Here is a 17,417-nt window from a genome sequence, read left to right as displayed (position 1 = left end):
ATGAACCTGGTGTTTTTCTGCTTTGTTGGCTGCTGCCTCGATGTGAGACCCATGTTCCCACATGCCAATGTAATGTCCCTTGTGACAGAGCAGAGAGAGTTCAGCTGTAATTAATAGAGGAGTCTTTGTTGAAACCAATCAATACAGAAAGACTCTATAATTCTCCCTAGCTCTATCTGCCAGAATAACACAATCTGTACTGTCTAGTGTCACCAGCCACCCTCTGATACCTGGTTGCTTAGACCAGGTCCTCTGTAGACACAGTACAGTTTAGTCACTGCAGAGCAATATGCCACCCACTAAGGTGCAAATGGGATGAGAAAGGAGCAGAATGGAGGACTGGTTGCCCCCTCCGTTATTCCAGATGAATTAGAAAAGAACTCACTATAGTATCTGTTACTGCATCTTTGCTGTAAGGTTGGTTGAAAAATTGCTGATATTTTGTTCAGGTTACACAGTGTGTTCTTTGAACTGCAGGTTAGTGGGTCTACTGTATTATTGCTGCTACAGTAGGTTAAGTCATATATCAGAGGACTATAGGAAATGTGATCATATCTCAGAATCTGTTCTTTCAAATGCCTGTTTTTTAAATAGCTCTCTTCAGATAGGATCAAATTTTTGGACAACACATTTAGCCAATCTCTTTTCTATACTCTAAATTTCCACTGAATGCAGTCCTTATTAGCTGATATTTGACTAACTGCTTCATTTACCAATATTGTAAAATCCTCCTCCCCTCTTTTTTTTTTAACCATGGTAATACCTAGCACTAAACATACTCTTGTGCACTGTATTTACATCTAAATATTCCCCAATTGGATTTCAGTGTTTTAGTTTTGAAATTATGTTAAATTGTCCCCTCCTCTAATTATATAATTCATTTATGGGTATCACAGAAATACACGCTGAAAAGATGCAGCTACACTATATACCGCAGATAAGACTTGCTTGCCATAAATAGGGCCCTAGGCTCACTATTTATATAACTCTCACAATACTTTTACACACACTGAGCTTGTTGCCCCTATTGTGCCCCTTCACAATTAGTCAATTTGTTAATCCCTTCTGCCCCCTGGGGGTCCTGAGAAGGACCATGGCTCACCTCTTTGGTATCTTGAAAAGTGTTAATTTAAAACACCTGTATTTTGCAACAGCTGAATTTGTGCATTTGGATGAGTGCAAAATTGCCACAGTTTGTCAGCAGTCTCTGGTGGCCATCTGTTTTTCTTTTCACCCGCTCATGCGAATACTCTCCTGCACTATCACGGGTCTTGGCAATGCTTTGGAATGCAAATTAAGAGACTACTAAATCTGAGGACCTTGGGATTCTCATTTACAGATTTAGGCATCAACCTTGCAAATATGTCTACACTAGTCCCTGCCTTTAGAAAGGCGGATGCTAATGAGACACTTTGGGATGTGCTAATGAGGGGCTTTGAAGGGCAACAGCCTGTTAACACTGTTTCTTTGGCTATGTCTACACTAGCCCCCGTCTTTCAAAAGGGGGATGCTAATGAGATACTTTGGGGTATGCTAATGAGGCGCTACTATGAATATGCAGTGCCTCATTAGCATAATGACAGCCACAGTAATTCAAAAACTCCGCTTTCGAATCACATGCTGCCTGTGTAGACAGGGGCCTTTCGGAAGGACCCCTAGTCTTTGAAAGCTCCTTCTCCTAAAACCAAATAGGAATAAGGGGCTTTTGAAGATGGGCAGGTGGGTCCTTTTGAAAGGCCCTCGGCTACATGGGTGGCACGTGATTCAAAAGCGGTGCTTTCAAATTGCGTTGGCCGCCTTTATGCTAATGAGACACTGCATATTCATGGTAGCGCCTCATTAGCATACCCCAAAGTATCTCATTAGCATCCCCCTTTTGAAAGACGGGGGCTAGTGTACACATAGCCAAAGAAACAGTGTAAACAGGCTGCTGCCCTTCAAAGCCAAAGAAGTTGCTTGAAGGCACAGGGAGCTCTTGCTCCGATCTCTTCACAGAATCAGTGCCTTATGTCATCCCTTGTGGTAATGAACAGTGATAAACCAAATGCTGTGTTCTTTAAAACAAGGGGAACATATGGTGAGTGCCAGAGCAAAGACATTCTAGGTAAACAAAAAACCATGGATAGAAAACAACCCTAATATGAGCACCTGTACTGCACAGGGATGGGTGTACTAGGCCACCATTCCATAGTGTTAAATCTGAGCACCAACAGTTCTTATATTAGATATGCCTGTGCTGAGTTTATGTGAAAATGTGCAGTGTTAAATCAGCCTTCCCTTGTCTGATTTCTTACCCATGCTGGGGCTGGATCTGAGGATGCAAACTGGATTTTCAAAAATTACATGCAGGATTTTAAGAATATTTAAACAGGCTTTCCTAAGAACATGTGAGCAATTGCCTACGGTGTTGTAGCTTGCAGTAGTGACCCTGCAATGTTGAGCTCTCTTATTGCAGAACATTGCAGCATTTTTGTGTTAGGGAACTAGTAGGTGACACTGCCAGTGTGAAACAGGCAGTTTCTTTTGGTATCTTAGTGAGCAGAATCAAGAAACAGCTTCTACACTAGTATCGCTACCCACAAAGCTCTGATACTTCTTGGTGTCATTTTATTCTTGAAAGGAAACTGAGTGATTGAAGAGTATGACACAGTCGTGATACGGAGCTCTCAATATTATTTTTTTAAAAGCCCCATTACGTATTAAAATTTAAATTAAAATGCAATACAAAACCTACATTCAAGAACGTGCCTGTTTTCTCCTTTTTCCTCAAATAACAGATTTGATACAAAAGAGAAATCACATTCATTCTGTGGCGTTGAAGTAGTACTGAGCTCCAGATTATCACCAGCCTTTTTCCTCTGAAAACTTTTATACCACGGACATGAATAATATTAGGCCACATAGACACACAGGCTATATTCTGCTTTCTGTTGCCTGCAGTCAGCCTGAGTCACTTAACTAAAGTTGTGCTGTAAACTGAAGGTGAAGTTGAGAGCAGATCGGGGCTACTCCGTTTTTAAAAAGAAGATAGATTGGATAGGACAGGGGATTGGCAATGGGATTTCCATCTCTAGGTCAGTGGTTAGAATCTTGCCCCAGATGGCAGTAGCCAGAGCTGGCTCAGCGGGGCCTGGCGGGTGGGTGGTGAATGCTGGAGTCAATTGGAATGCAAGGCCCTCAAGGCACGAGACCCCAGGCACCACCTTGCTTGCCTTGCCTTGAGGCCGAGCGGAAGTGATAGGTTCTTTGGTGGAGTCAAAAAAATTAACTGGTGGTCTCAACCCACTTCCAAGTGGACAGGGATCCATCTTCCCCAAACCACGGACACAGCCTCAGCCATCTTGTTGTTCGTGCTAGCAGAGAGGCTAAAGGCTTAATGGGCATAGCAAATGTCTCTTCCTGGCCAAAACAAAGGCAGGATGGAGCGCCTTGTGCTGCCCCACTCCATGACATCTCTGTAATGTAGTTGAATGGAGGACTTTGGCCTTTAGGGCTGTTGAACTGGCACTTACACACATTGCACGGAAAAATGAAATTGGTATTGGGCTAGTACGTGAAGTTATTTGAAAGATGATGTGCGTGGGCTTTCTGTAACTTCTTAGTAATAGTCTGTTCTGTTTTTATTTTTTGTTTTGTTTTGCAAACCTATGGAAAAAATTAGTTATATTTTCAGGTCTTCTTCCTTACTGTCAGCCAGCCTCACACACCAGAAAATTACAATTTGTGCTGCTGTTTATATGCATCGCTTTTGAAGCCAAACTGGATGGAGATTTATGACCATTTTCTTTTACTGCTCTTCTGAATTAATACCCTCGTAGCTATGTTTAACAGCCTTTTCTGTTGAATACACCAGGGAATGTGTTTGTGTCAAATCTAGTGGTTCCATTTGGGTTATAGGTGCTGAGATCTAATTTTCTTCTTGCTTTATATTCTTAAGAAAGCCTGTGTAAAATTCCACATGGGAGCATTTTATTGTATTTCTCCAGTGAGGGTAGGCCAAAAAGTAGCAGGAGCTGGTCTTAAAAGACACATTTGGAAGTCCAGTGGCAAGCACTTTCTTCCTACCCTGGAAAACTGTGAAAAACTATTGAGGTGCAGGAATGCAAGATTACTCTTCTAAGGGCTGGAATTGTTTTATTTTTTTAACCCTCACTTCATTTTGCCATTTTGCCATTTATACTAAATTCAACAAAACCCTCCTGACACAGATGATAAAAAGCAGAGACTACGCGCTTCACACTATTTAAAACTTGCAGCATTTCAACGTGTTCACGTTAGATGCTGTAATGTTTCAGACAAGTATATTTAGTCCCAGATAGGGCTTAAGTCTCATCTTGCAGCGCGTGCACCAATGTAACAATGCTGACTTCAGTGATCTTGCAGATTAAGAAAGATGTCAGGCCCTAAATGTTGGTTTTACACCTTCTATAATACCACCTTACCCTGGGCCAGCGTCTAATATTCTTGTTCACACAAAAGACAACTTTACGCAGGGTATGATCCAAAGCCAGTTGAAATCAATGGAAATTCACCAGTGCTTTCAATGACCCTAAATCAAGCGTAGGCAAATGCTGGCCTGTGGGTCAGACGCAGTCCGCTGGGGTTACTTCCTGGTTGGCTCCACCTCTATATTACATCTGCAGGTATTGGGTGGTCATAGCTCTCATTGGCTGCAGATCACTCTTGGCAGCCAATGGGAGTGTTAGGAAGTGGTGGGAACCTACATTCAAGAACGTGCCTGTTTTCTCCTTTTTCCTCAAATAACAGATTTGATACAAAAGAGAAGTCACATTCATTCTGTGGCGTTGAAGTAGTACTGAGCTCCAGATTATTACTGAGCCACCCTCCCTTTGGCTCTGAATGGTGATCCATGGCCAATAACAGCTGCAATTGCCTGATACCTGCACAGATGCAGGTAAGCATAGCACTGGCGACCAGCCAGGAACTAACCCCAGTCGGGCCTCTGCTTTTTTATTTCTCTCTCTGCTCTAAATTAATAATCTCATTTTATGTTGATAAGACTTCTTATGAAGGGAGATATCACAAAGGGCACTGGAGTCTGACCCTGAATAATGTATATGTGGCAGGTAAGAGTAATTTAAGGGCACGCCTTGAATGAAACACAGCAGTTGCCTCTTTAAAAATTCCTGAACATTTACTAAAGTATTTGAATTTAGTGGTATGTTTTCTGTACTCAGGCTAGGGAAACTGCTCCTACACAGCAAATGCCACAGTGCGATGTGTGTTTTGTAGCAATCAGTGCACAAAACAAAGGTGAAAAGATAAAAAGCAAATGGAAATTTAAAAACTGAAAAAGTGTAAATATACTTAAAACTGGCTGCAGTTCTGCTTTTCCATCTTATGCCTGCATGTGTGGCACCTCTAATCTCCGCTTCCTCTTAACTGACTCCACCTGAAGTTTAAATCAGCAATGGTATTAGGGTGAGTTCTTTAAAAGCATAGGCCCTTAGCTGACCATAGACATAGTACAAGTAAAATCCTGTAGTGCATCTAATAGTAAGCAGCTCTACTCTTCTGTTTGTTGGGAGCTCTGGACTCCTAGTCTGATGCCTGGTTGTCTCCTGCAGAATTGCAATGCATTACCCCTGTTACTGGCATCCTACTGGCTGCTCCAGGGAGGGCTGCCTCCACCAGAGCTTTTGGCTTTGTTAGTGACATTGCCAAGTTCTGCTTTGCTTTTTTCCTAAAGTGTTGCCTTCAGAAGAAAGTTACTAGCCCTTACCATTGTAGAGGGAGTTTTCAAAATGGAACGCAACTGAGAGGCTTGAAAGAAGACCTTATCTGACCTCCAGTTTTAGCTGAAAGATCAAGCTTTTTGTTCTGTCTTCACTGGCTTCTGGATCTGATTTTGTCGTCAGCTGCATCTGTCTATATCTCTGTGGGTGTGTGCACGTGTGGGTATGCGCACGTGTGTGTGTGTAATCTTTAACACTTGCCTACCACTAAGGGCTGCTTGCCCAGCTGCTGTTGGGCATGTGGGAAACAGATCAGTAGCTCAGACATTTTCTCCTTAGCACTCAGGGTGCTTCCTGTTTGCATTTAAGCTCTTTCTGATCCTTCTGGCTGTGCCCAAATGTCTTTCACTGCAGAGCTGGGTTCGCAGCAGAGGAGCTGGGAAGCTGAAAGAATGCTGCAAGCAGCTGAGAGGCGTGACACAGCATGGCAAAGTGATGGCTGCCACTGTCGTCCGTTGGCTAGTGATCGCGGGGTGTGGGGGTGAAGAAGAGCAAGAGGGATCAGGATATCTGGGGAGGCAGAAGATGGTGGCAGAGGTGCAGAGTGTAGAAGACTGGGGGTGGGGTTGGGGTGAGAAAGGAGACCTCAAATGCAGACAGAAAGGGAATAGGAGAGGGAGAGAGATGTGAGGAATGAGAATGAAAGGGAAACGGAGGGTGGGGTAGAGACTCTGCTTCCCTCACAGGGTAGGGATAGGGAAGTGACCCCTGAAATTGCTTATGGGTGCGTGCAGGGAGAATGTATTTATTATCACCTTCTGTAAATGTAGAAAGTAAAATGCTTTTGTTTTCCTATAGACAGAGGATGTAATTTTTGCAGGTTATCAGTTTCTTGATAGTTCAGTGCAGTTGAAAGCTCATTAAGAGACTATTCCCTGGACACAGAGTAATTCTGTGTCAGCCCTCGTTTCTCTGCACTCTTTAAGGGCTTCACCCACTCCAGAGATACCTCAGCTCATCAAAATTCTAGATATCCTGAATCTGATTAACCTCCGCAAACAAATGCGGCATGAACTGGGCATTTTCCTAAGCTGGACACCATAGTGTAAGTGCTTTTATTGGCTCTGCCATAGGAACTGACAGCTTCTGTGAAATAAGGCTCAGATATCAGAAAGAATGCAAGAACTGGACTATGCTACAGTGACCCAGGTGCTTATCAGGTAGACAAGACAACACAGGACAATGCTTTTGATATTACCAAGGAAAGGTCTAGTTGAGTCACTGGGAAATAGAAGATAATGATTCTTAGGAACACAAGAACTGCTACACTGGCTCAGACCAGTTGTATCGTGACATGCACACAACCTAATACTTCCACAGGAAGTGCACAAATGCTGCAGTGGTCAATCTAAGGAATCACCTGTCTATAGGAGCAATTCTCCGTGACCTGCATCAGTTAACGGTTGGCCTATGCACTGGAGCGCAAAGATTTATATTTTTTATGAACATTGCTTGTCCTATCCTATGTAATGGTAGATGTTTTCACTATCTATATAAATATTTAATCTTTTCCTTTTCCGGTAACAATTATGTGTCATTCATTCTGCAACACTAAGAAGACAACGATTTTGCTCTTAGTTTTTGGTACATATATGTTTTGTGAATGGGTTTACACCGGCTCCTCCAGTATTCTCCTGCTGTAATTGTTTTGGTTGTACCAATAGTCCATGTAAATAGTACACTTTCGAATGTAAAATTCTTGCACGACCAACATTCCACCCCACCCCCCCGATTCTTTCAAGCATTAAAAATAAATTGAATGGGGAAAGAACAACACTTGCCAGCTTTAGGAGACCCGTCTTCTCAGACTCTTGTTTTACAGCTGTTATTATACCATTCCCCTCTTTAGTTGATGTGCAATTGCCATTTTTCCACACAGCTTGAAATAATGATGTTGCAGTACAGAAACTGCTGGCTTAGTGAGCTTGAAATAGTATTTCCTGAAACATTTTCCAAGGGCATGGACATCACATCATCTCATTACAGTCATTGGTCTTATACAACGGCTGTGTTTGCGGGACATAGTGGATGGCAAGGCTGGCAATATTCAGGTGACGTACAATGTTCTTTCTCCTTCTCTCTTCTTTCAGACAGTTTTAACAGTGCTGCCTCCCAGCTATCTCAGTGCAAAAAGGAAAGCGAGCCTAACTGAAGAATGCTAATTTTTCTGGTAGATAAAGCTGCGTAGCCTTGATCACGCTGGGCTCATTGCTAACTGTGGGTATGCGAACAACAGTGGAGCTTGGTATCTAGCAGGCAGAATCTGTCCAGTATCTAGCAAGCTAGCAAGCAGAATCTGTCCAGTTCTCTTGGACAATGACCAGGCCTTAGAAGTTTGTACCTTTTTACCCTACAGAATTCACTATTCATGCTGGAAAACAAGCTACAGTTTATGCCCAACACAAACATTCATCTTTCTCTGTTCACGACTAGATCCTGATGCCAATCTATAAAGCCTCTAATAAAGCAATCCCATGTTATTGCAGAGGTCATTTCTCTTTCTATCTGGAACCACTACATATATGATCATCTGGAACAGAGCCCAGATGTGAACTTGAAGGAACCAAAAGAATAATCTTCTCAGCTGTAATCCCAAGACTCTGAAATACCCAGTGGAGATCAGGAAGAGTTATGCCTTTCGCATTTTCTGAGCAGGTTGCAAGACTGTCCTGAGCAAGAAAACTTCCCCCAAAGTAACAGAATAGGCTGTCTGTAAAATTAGAACCCAGTAGTTAAAACAGAGAGTTGGGGAGAAAAATGGCTGTCCTTTCCAGTCACATTATACTGTTGCATATAGCCCATGGGAAGCACCTATGTAAGATGCTGATAAGCACTTTAGAATTTGGTGACACTTTAAAATTTGGTGGTGAAAGGGCTGAGGAGTGCCAGTCGGTAGTTGGTCAGCACTGACACAGAGCAGTGAGGAGGGGAGCGCACATTTCGCCTGAAAAAAATGCATGTAACATGTACTGCTGGGGTGTGTACTTCTTGGGACACACAGGCTATGGCCACATGGCAAAGATATTTTGAGACAACAGCCATTTAAAAATAACTTACCAGCATCTACACTGTGCACATGCTATTTAAAAATAGTTATTTTGAAACAGGTGTTATTCCTCCTGTAATGAGGTTTACAGAATTTGACATAACACACCTGTTCTTTCAAATTTATTTCGAAATATGCGCTGTTAAGACAGGGAATAGTGCTATTTTGAAATAAGCCATCATGGCGTCCAAAGGCACTATTTCAAAATAGGCTCTGTGGCCATGGCTACATTACCCTTCCCTTTTGGAAGGGGCATGTGAATGATGGCCATTCAAAAATGCAAATGAAGGGCTGGTATGAATATTCAGCATCTCATTTGCCTAAAGACTGCCACTCAGCCCATCAAAAGTGCTGATTTTGAAATAAAAATAGCCATGTAGCTAGGGTTCCTTTGAAATGGTGTCCCAATTTCGAAAGCAGCCTTCTTTGAAGGAACCCCGGCCACACGGGCTATTTTTATTTCAAAATCAGCACTTTTGATGGGCCAGGTGTCCACCATTATGCAAACGAGGTGCTAAATATTCATATCAACACCTCATTTGCATTTTTGAATGGCTATAATTTACATGTTGCTTCCAAAAGGGAAGGGTAGTGTACCCATGGCCTACATGTCGAGACATGCTATTTTGAAATAGCTGGGTGCTATTTCAAAATGCATTCTTGTGCATAGCTGTGCCATTCCAAAATAGCTTATTTTGAAATAGCTATTCTGGACTAGCTTACTTTGAAGTAATGCTGATGTGTAGATGTAGCCATAGAGACACTATGCCTAGTCCTGTTGTCTGCAAGGATAGTGTCACCAGGAATCCAGGCAAAATGTGCTCTGCCTCCCCTCTTTCCCTGACAGGTCAGGCTTGTGAATCCTATAGGCTGTGTCTGTACAGGCACAAATCTTTGAAATAGCCATATTTCGAAGATTAGTAATGAGGCACTGAATTGAATATTCAGTGCCTCATTAGCATTAGGATGCTTCTGGCCACAGTGCTTCGAATAAGGGGATTTTGAAAGGCGCAGGGTCCTTTTGAAAAGGATCCCCGTGTAGCCATGCAGAGCCACATGCTCTCGAAGCTCTGTGGCCAGAAGTGTCCTAATGCTAATGAGGCGCTGAATATTCAATTCAGCATCTCATTAGTAATCTTCGAAATGGCCATTAGCATGGCTATTTCGAAGATTTGTGCATATGTAGACACACCCATAGGGTATAAAGTGCATTGGTCTCTCTCTATAAGTCTTTGGCATTCTGCATGCTCGCTGCAGGAAAAAAAAATAGTGAGCAGCTTGTGAGCAGTGAACTTTGCCTAGGGGTGGTCACGCCATCCTCACAGTCATAACCACCTTGGGATCTACCTGGGGCAATACTCTTTCGCAAACTCTATAACAGGTGTCCTGAGAAGTGATCGCAAATTGTGTTCCACTGCTGAGATAACAAAAGCCTGCCTCTGTTTCAGTTATCTTTATTGCGTCTTGCAAAGCAAGGAAGTGAGCCAGCTTTCTATGCCTGCATGCTTTATAGTCAGCTTTTCTCTGGATACTTATTTCTCATTGTGTGGAAGTGAACCGCTCTGTTCTGGCAGTGAAATCACATTTACAGCTTTTCACAAAAACAAAACAAAAAAAAAAGGCCTTTTCTAGTTCCTAAAGAAATCGGCTGCCCAAGGCATGTGTCCTTTGCTGTTGAAGCTTTTTTTCACTTGTCCTATCTTGTTCTGGAGAGGGGTTTTTTGCCCTCCCTCTTTTCCTCTAATGTGTGTGCTTGGCACTACACAGAAGGAGAGTGTTCAAAAGATGCAGCAGCCTGCCCTGTTTTTGTTTTTTTTTCCACAGCACAGAAGAAAACAAAGGGAGAATTAAGCAGATTTTCTGTCACATACAAAAGAGAATTTGTGGAAATGTCAAACAAAAGTAGGAGAGCAGCCAACACATGCTCAAATCTAAAACCCAAGAATTTTTCTGTAATCAGCTTACAAAAAGTAAACCTGTAGCCTGGGCTTAACTGAAGACTCTGGTAATCAAGCAAAGTTAGTATAGAAAAGATTAAGTGGAATAGTGAGAGTGGTTTGTGGGACAAATGGGATGACTTGCGGCCCACGGAGACTGCACACCCTAGCAACTAGGGCACTTTGAGCATGAAAGAGCATTTCACCCTGGGACCTGTAATTCTGTGGACTGTGCTGCCATATCTAAAAGTGGGCCTGATCCTGTTCTCATACTGATGTATAATAGTTGCAACAACAGTGAAGTCAATGAAATTGCACTGGAGTGAAAAACAGTATAAAAGGGGAGGTAAAGCTCAGATCCATCTTCAAATTCTATAGTGTGTGATGGCATCAAAACTGGGGTTTGGACTGATAGATTCTGGAGATGGGCTGTGTGCAAGGTTTAGATCCGGAGACCAACTCTGAATTCAAATTTCAGGGATTTGTGGATTTAAAGTTTTGCTACAGGCCTAACTCCAATTAAAGGTAAGGGCTGGTTCAAAATATTCCATTTTATGCCAGCTCGTGAGGTGTTCTGGCTCCTTATAAAGTTGCCAATGTAGTTCTAAAACTAGCATGAGGGGGAACACTTGATTTGAAATTGCAGGAGTAAACCAGCAAATGTACATGTCTAAATATAACCTAGATTAGCCCTCTCTTTTCCAATGTTTGACAGAAGATGATGATGGTGCCATTATGCTATTGTAGTGGTCTTGTAGACCATCTAAAATTAACACTTGTTTCAGAGGAGCTGGTCTTCATGGATAAATGGAGCCCGGTGCCCCTGTGCTGGAATGGGTGAGCCCAATCCAGCTAATTAAAGAGCTCTGGGCTACACCTGGGCCTATAAAGGGCTGCTAGGAGACAGCTAGGGAGGAACAACTGAGAGGAAGAAGAGTCACAGTGGAGTGGAACTAGCTTCTGTGTTAGGTCCTTGGAGCAAGGGATGGCAACAGAGCTGATTGAGACTGGGAGGCTGCCAGGGGCTGGAGTGGCTGAGATCCCTGGGAAGATTGCCCTGAAGCTTGGGGCTAAGGATGGAGTTGAGGCTGTTCTTCCTTTTTTTTATTAACTTCTGTGTTGAAAATAAATCTCCTTGACTGAGACTGGACATGGAAGTGAGCGTTTTGACCTGGGAAGAAGTGCAGCCCAGTGGGAGCAGATCATTCTGTTAAAGCTAGCCTACTACTTTCTTCTCAGTACAGAAAGCTGAAAGATCATTTGGCAATTGTAGGTTTGGGTAAACTCATTCTGTGTAATTTCAGACTCGCTCAAACAATGTTATTGGATTTGCATTTCCATCAACAGATAGGGAGAGAGATGCTTATGGCAAATGGAAGGGAGGGTGCAGTGAAGGTGAAAGATGACAAAGAACAAAGACTAAGGAGTATAAAAGCAAATACCCTGAAAAAGGAGTTGACAGGCATGAACTCATGAAAGATAGAGTACTGTAAATTGCAGGTGTCCCTGTCCTCCTCCAATACAGGACATTGACTGTGGGTGTTGGGTAAACTCACACTTCTCTCCCACCTTTTCATTGGAATTTACCTTTTATTTGCAATGCAAATAACAAGAAGTAAGGAAGCGAGTACTTACAACATAAGCCTTAATGCCAAAGATCCCTTCCGACTTGGCACAGCTAGCATTCCTACCTTCTAGGACCTCTAGCCTTTCCCTGTAGCCTGGGGAGGACTTTCATTTGGCATCTATGGTTGAGTGGAGCTAGCTATGAGAGAGTCAGCAGAACAGCTTTGCAACTCCTTCCCCTTCCATACAAGATCTTGTGACCTCGCAGTTAAAACTATATAAACCATGCATAGAACACCCTCTTGTGCTGGCCCGGCTTTGGAAGATGAGGAAGTTCTATCTATAAACCATGACACTGAGCTGGAATTTTTTAATTTTAAATTAAACCTTGTTTTGGGAAAAAATGGTTTTGTATTATGAGAAGTGAGACGTTCATAATCTAATTTTGCATATTGCAAGCCCCAAACATATTTCAGACAGCTTATACATCTGCACAATCCAGGAAGTTTGCCTAGTCCTCCTGATAAGCATTTCTTTCTGCAAGACATGACATACATTTGAAAATGGACTTTCCGAAAAGAAAAACAGTATTTATAAGCTGTGATAACTGGATCCTGGGAAGCCAGCTTAATTCACTCAATTAGCGTGCAAGGCAAGAAATGGGGTGACTAATCCCCAAATCTGATGGTTATTCCAATATTTATATTCACCAAGCCAGTGCAAACAGCTTCTGTATTACCTTCCTGGTAATCAGAAGTCTAAATAACACAGTTCCCTTAAACTACCTAGCCTCAGGCTTCCACCCAGACGCTCCAGTCGGATGAACCTTTTACCAGTTCCAAAGGAACAGACACATTATCTTCCAGATCAATAAATATTTTAGATCTTATCCCAAATACATGCTTATAGCCAATTCTTATTAACGGGAATAAATTTATTTAAAAAGAGAACACAGAGTATTTTTTAAAAGATCAATATACATACAGGCATGAGAACAGTTCTTGAGGTTCAGATACATAATAAAGGTAGTTTTCTTGTAGCTTCAAAACTATTCTTTTGAAATTAGTCCATGGCTATAGTCCAAAATCCAACAACGTATTCACAGTATTTCCAACCAGTGAGTGGGATCTCAATCCATATGGCTTAGGTTTCCCCTTCATGAAACCTCAAGTAGATCTTCAATCAACTTTTATTGTAAGTGTTAATATTCCCCTCTGATCTTGATTCAAAGCTATAGTAACAGACAAGGATTGTTTGTTAACATCATAAGACCTGAGCAAACACCGACATTCTGCTGCTCTAAAATGCCAATTTGCATTTTAGAGTTCTACATAAATATGGCATAGGAATGTGAACACACATAAAGCTGCAGGGGAACACTTTAACCTTCCTGGACATTTAATAAGGGATTTAAAAGTAGTAATTCTTCTACCAAAGAATTTTACCACAAGACTGGAGAGGAAGACATCTAAATTGGAGTTCGTTTACAAATTGGACACCTTTAACCTTGGGCTGAATAGAGATCTTAACTATCTTATGTGTTACAAGGGCAATTTCACCACCTCTGATATTTTCATGAATGAGACATATCCTACTTACTTTGCCTCATTAACTGGCCCTACTAGTGAAAGTTAACATTCTCTTTTCCTGCCCCCCTCCACCTCCACAGGTATATAAATCCTGGAGTCTGCTTTCCCAATCCATTTTTCATCTGAGGAAGTGGGTTTTGCCCACAAAAGATGACCTAAGTGACCTAATAAATTTGTTAGTCTCTACTTTAACCTAAACAGTAACAGAGAAATAGTGGTGCTAGTCTATATACTATCAAAACAAGAAAGCAGTGCAGTAGCACTTTAAAGACTATGAAACTAATTTATTAGATGATGAGCTTTTGTGGGACAGACCCACTTCTTCCTTCAGATCATAGCCATACCAGAACAGACTCAATATTTAAGGCACAGAGAACCAAAAATAGTCGTCAAGGTTGACAAATCGGAGAAAATATCATCAAGGTGAGCAAATCAGAGAGCAGAGAGGCGGTGGGGGGGGTGGGGAGTCAAGAATTAGACAAAGCCAAGTATGCAAAAGAGCCCCTATAATGAGCTAGAAAATTCCCATCCCAGTTCAAACCACGTGTTAATATGTCGAATTTGAATATAAAAGAGAGTTCAGGACCCCTCTTTCCAAACTGCTATGAAAATTCCTCTTCAGTAAAACGCAGACTTTCAGGTCATTATCAGAATGGCCCAATCCATTAAAGTGGTGGCTGACAGGTTAGTGAATCAGGAGTGGTTTTATGTCTGTTTTATGCCCATTAATTCTTTGTCTAACAGAGTTTGAAGTCTGTCCAATATACAAAGTATGTGGGCATTGTTGGCACATGATGGCACATATGATGTTAGCTGAGGAACATGAGAATGTGCCCGTGACTCTGTGAATAACCTGGTTAGGTCCAGTGATGGTGTCCCCAGAACAGATATGTGGACAAAGTTGGCGACGGGCCTTGTAGGAAGGAAAAGTTCCAGCATTGGTGTTCCTGCGGTATAGACTATGGTTGTCGGTGAGAATCCTCATAAGGTTCGGAGGTTGTCTGTAGGAGAGAACAGGCTTGTCACCTAGGGCCTTCTAGAGTGTGGCATTCTGATTAAGGATAGGTTGTAGGTTTTTAATAATGTGTTGCAGTGGTTTGAGTTGGGGGCTGTAGGTAATGACCAGTGGTGTCTGTTATTGGCTTTTTTGGGCCTATCTTGGAGTAGCTGGTCTCTGGGTATTTGTCTGGCCCTGTCGATTTGTGTTTTTTTTATTTCTCCCAGTGGGTAATTCAGGTTTATGAATATTTGGTAGAGATCTTGTAGTTTTCGGTCTCTGTCAGTAGAATCAAAGCAAATGCAATTGTACCCAAGGGCTTGACTGTAAACCATGGATCTTGTTGTGTGTGCAGGATGGAAGCTAGAAGTGTGTAGGTAAGTATGGGCTGCTTAACCCTTTCTGTCCGTTTGCCACAAGTTAATCAGATGGCTAATATTTCAATTGGATAACATCCCATAAATTTATTGCTAGGGTTGACCATATTAGTAACTTTGCATCAAATGTGTCCAGAGCTCCTGATCTTTTATGTGAATATGTAATAAGTGTAATTGACATTTTACAGAGCCTGAAATGAAGCAAAGTAGTTGTTTTCCCAATACAACAGGAGGAATATATATCAGAGATCGACACACAGGAGTTTCTGGGTCCCAACCTGTGTGCAGACCACTACACAATTATTCTGTTTTAATCTTGCTGCAGAGTAGATTGTTAGTGATAAAAGCTGTGTGAAAGTTCAGAGGAAAAATTTGTGCAGCGGTATTCTTTTGTTTGAATGTTGAATTAAGAATCTGACAAAGGATTTTATTGATTGAACATGAACCTATTTGTTTAAATATTAAGCTGTAAAATCTATCTTCTGATTGTTGAATCGTTATTACGGGGATGGAAATTCATTTACAGTCTCTCTTTAATTATGTTCCTGCTTTGCCTGTGTGGCAAATTATGTCACTATTCACCAAGATCATAAAATCATAATCCCAGCAGTATAAACTATGGGGAATATTACATAGAGTTAAAATCTTGATGGTTAAATACAAGTGGGTAGATGGATTAACATTCTGGACTGTGTTAATACATCTGTGTTGTCCTTCCTCTGTTCAAGTCCTTCCTCTGTCCTGGACCTGGTGGATGATCTGGGGCAAGTCACTTGTGTCTATATTTTGATTTCATGATTGTTACAATGGATATAAGACTATTTCCCTACCTTTGCAGGGCCTGCATCCTACAAACATTATGAATGTTATGCAAAGAATGGGATATATCACATCTGCAGAACTGTTTCCGAACTGGGGCCTTTCAAAGCTAAATATTTATTTTTAATTTATTGTAGCCACTGTTGTAGGAATTGCCATAATGAATCTTGTTTTAGCTTTTAGAACAGTATTGTAAATTTGCATTACTCTTATGTCCTTTCCGCAACCCCCTGGACAATCACTTAGTTTCTTCATTATAATAGCCACTCTGACAACATTAGGTTTCAACCAAGTTTCTTGTTAGAATGGGAGAGAGAGATGGCCTCACTCGTGATCACATATCCCTAATGTGCAGAATTCCCCATGTGGTGTTTGGTCTCAGTGCATCTGCATTCTGCACATTGTTGTGAAAGAGATTCAAGTAGTGGTGAACCAAAAAGGAACTTCTGTCTGGTGTGTTCAGCTGGAGCTGTGCTGAGCTTTTCTCAGCTGGAACTTTCGTGCTCTTTATCTCACACAAGAGGGAAAATATGACAACCAGTTATGTACAAGCCAGGAAATGGCAAATTTTCAGTCCTGGCCTGTGATCATCTATATGTGCAACTAACTGAATCCTCGAAAGTGGCATTTAGTCCTTTTTAGGCAAAATCTTTTTGCAGGCAATAAACTAGGATGCCAGTATGCTGGCTCAGAATGGGGGAGATCTCACACCCATGATTGTGCATATGAAAGTAGGAGTTGAAAATCAGAGACTGGGAAATGAAAAAAAAGTTAGAATTTTGTTTGTGTTTAACACAAAAATATAATTATAGGCAGGAAAATCTGTACTTTATGGATGTATATGCATTTTGTGCTAGTGCTACATTTTGTGGATCTATTAATTGTGGATGAGAAGAATGTTTCACTGAATCTTAAATAATGTCTTGAGTGCTGAGAGAGAATGAATCAATTCTTTTATTGACTATACAGTAGCAGTTAATCAATGTGACAAGCTTTTTTTAAAAGAAAAATTTGTAGCACATTAGCAAAACGTTACGTACCTCATTATGGACAGACTATAGGAATATGGTGGTAAAAAGATGGCTAATTACTGATGTTCAAACACAGCATTTCCTACAGATTGGATGGGATAATGAAATTAGTCAAGCATACATGCTGAATCAGACCTCAAAGGTCAGGGAAAAAAAGCAGAACACGTGAAACTCTGATGTCAGAAAACCAGACTGTGCAAATTAATGTCTGCAGCTTGGCACTTTGTCAGGAGTTGACAGGCCTTTAACGATTGTGTGCATGTGTCTGCATCCGTGTGTTAAACATGCCCATCTGTAAG

This window comes from Carettochelys insculpta, chromosome 2, assembly GCF_033958435.1.
Source record: "Carettochelys insculpta isolate YL-2023 chromosome 2, ASM3395843v1, whole genome shotgun sequence".
NCBI classification, from domain to species: Eukaryota; Metazoa; Chordata; order Testudines; family Carettochelyidae; genus Carettochelys; species Carettochelys insculpta.
Note: the sequence above shows the minus strand (reverse complement) of the source record.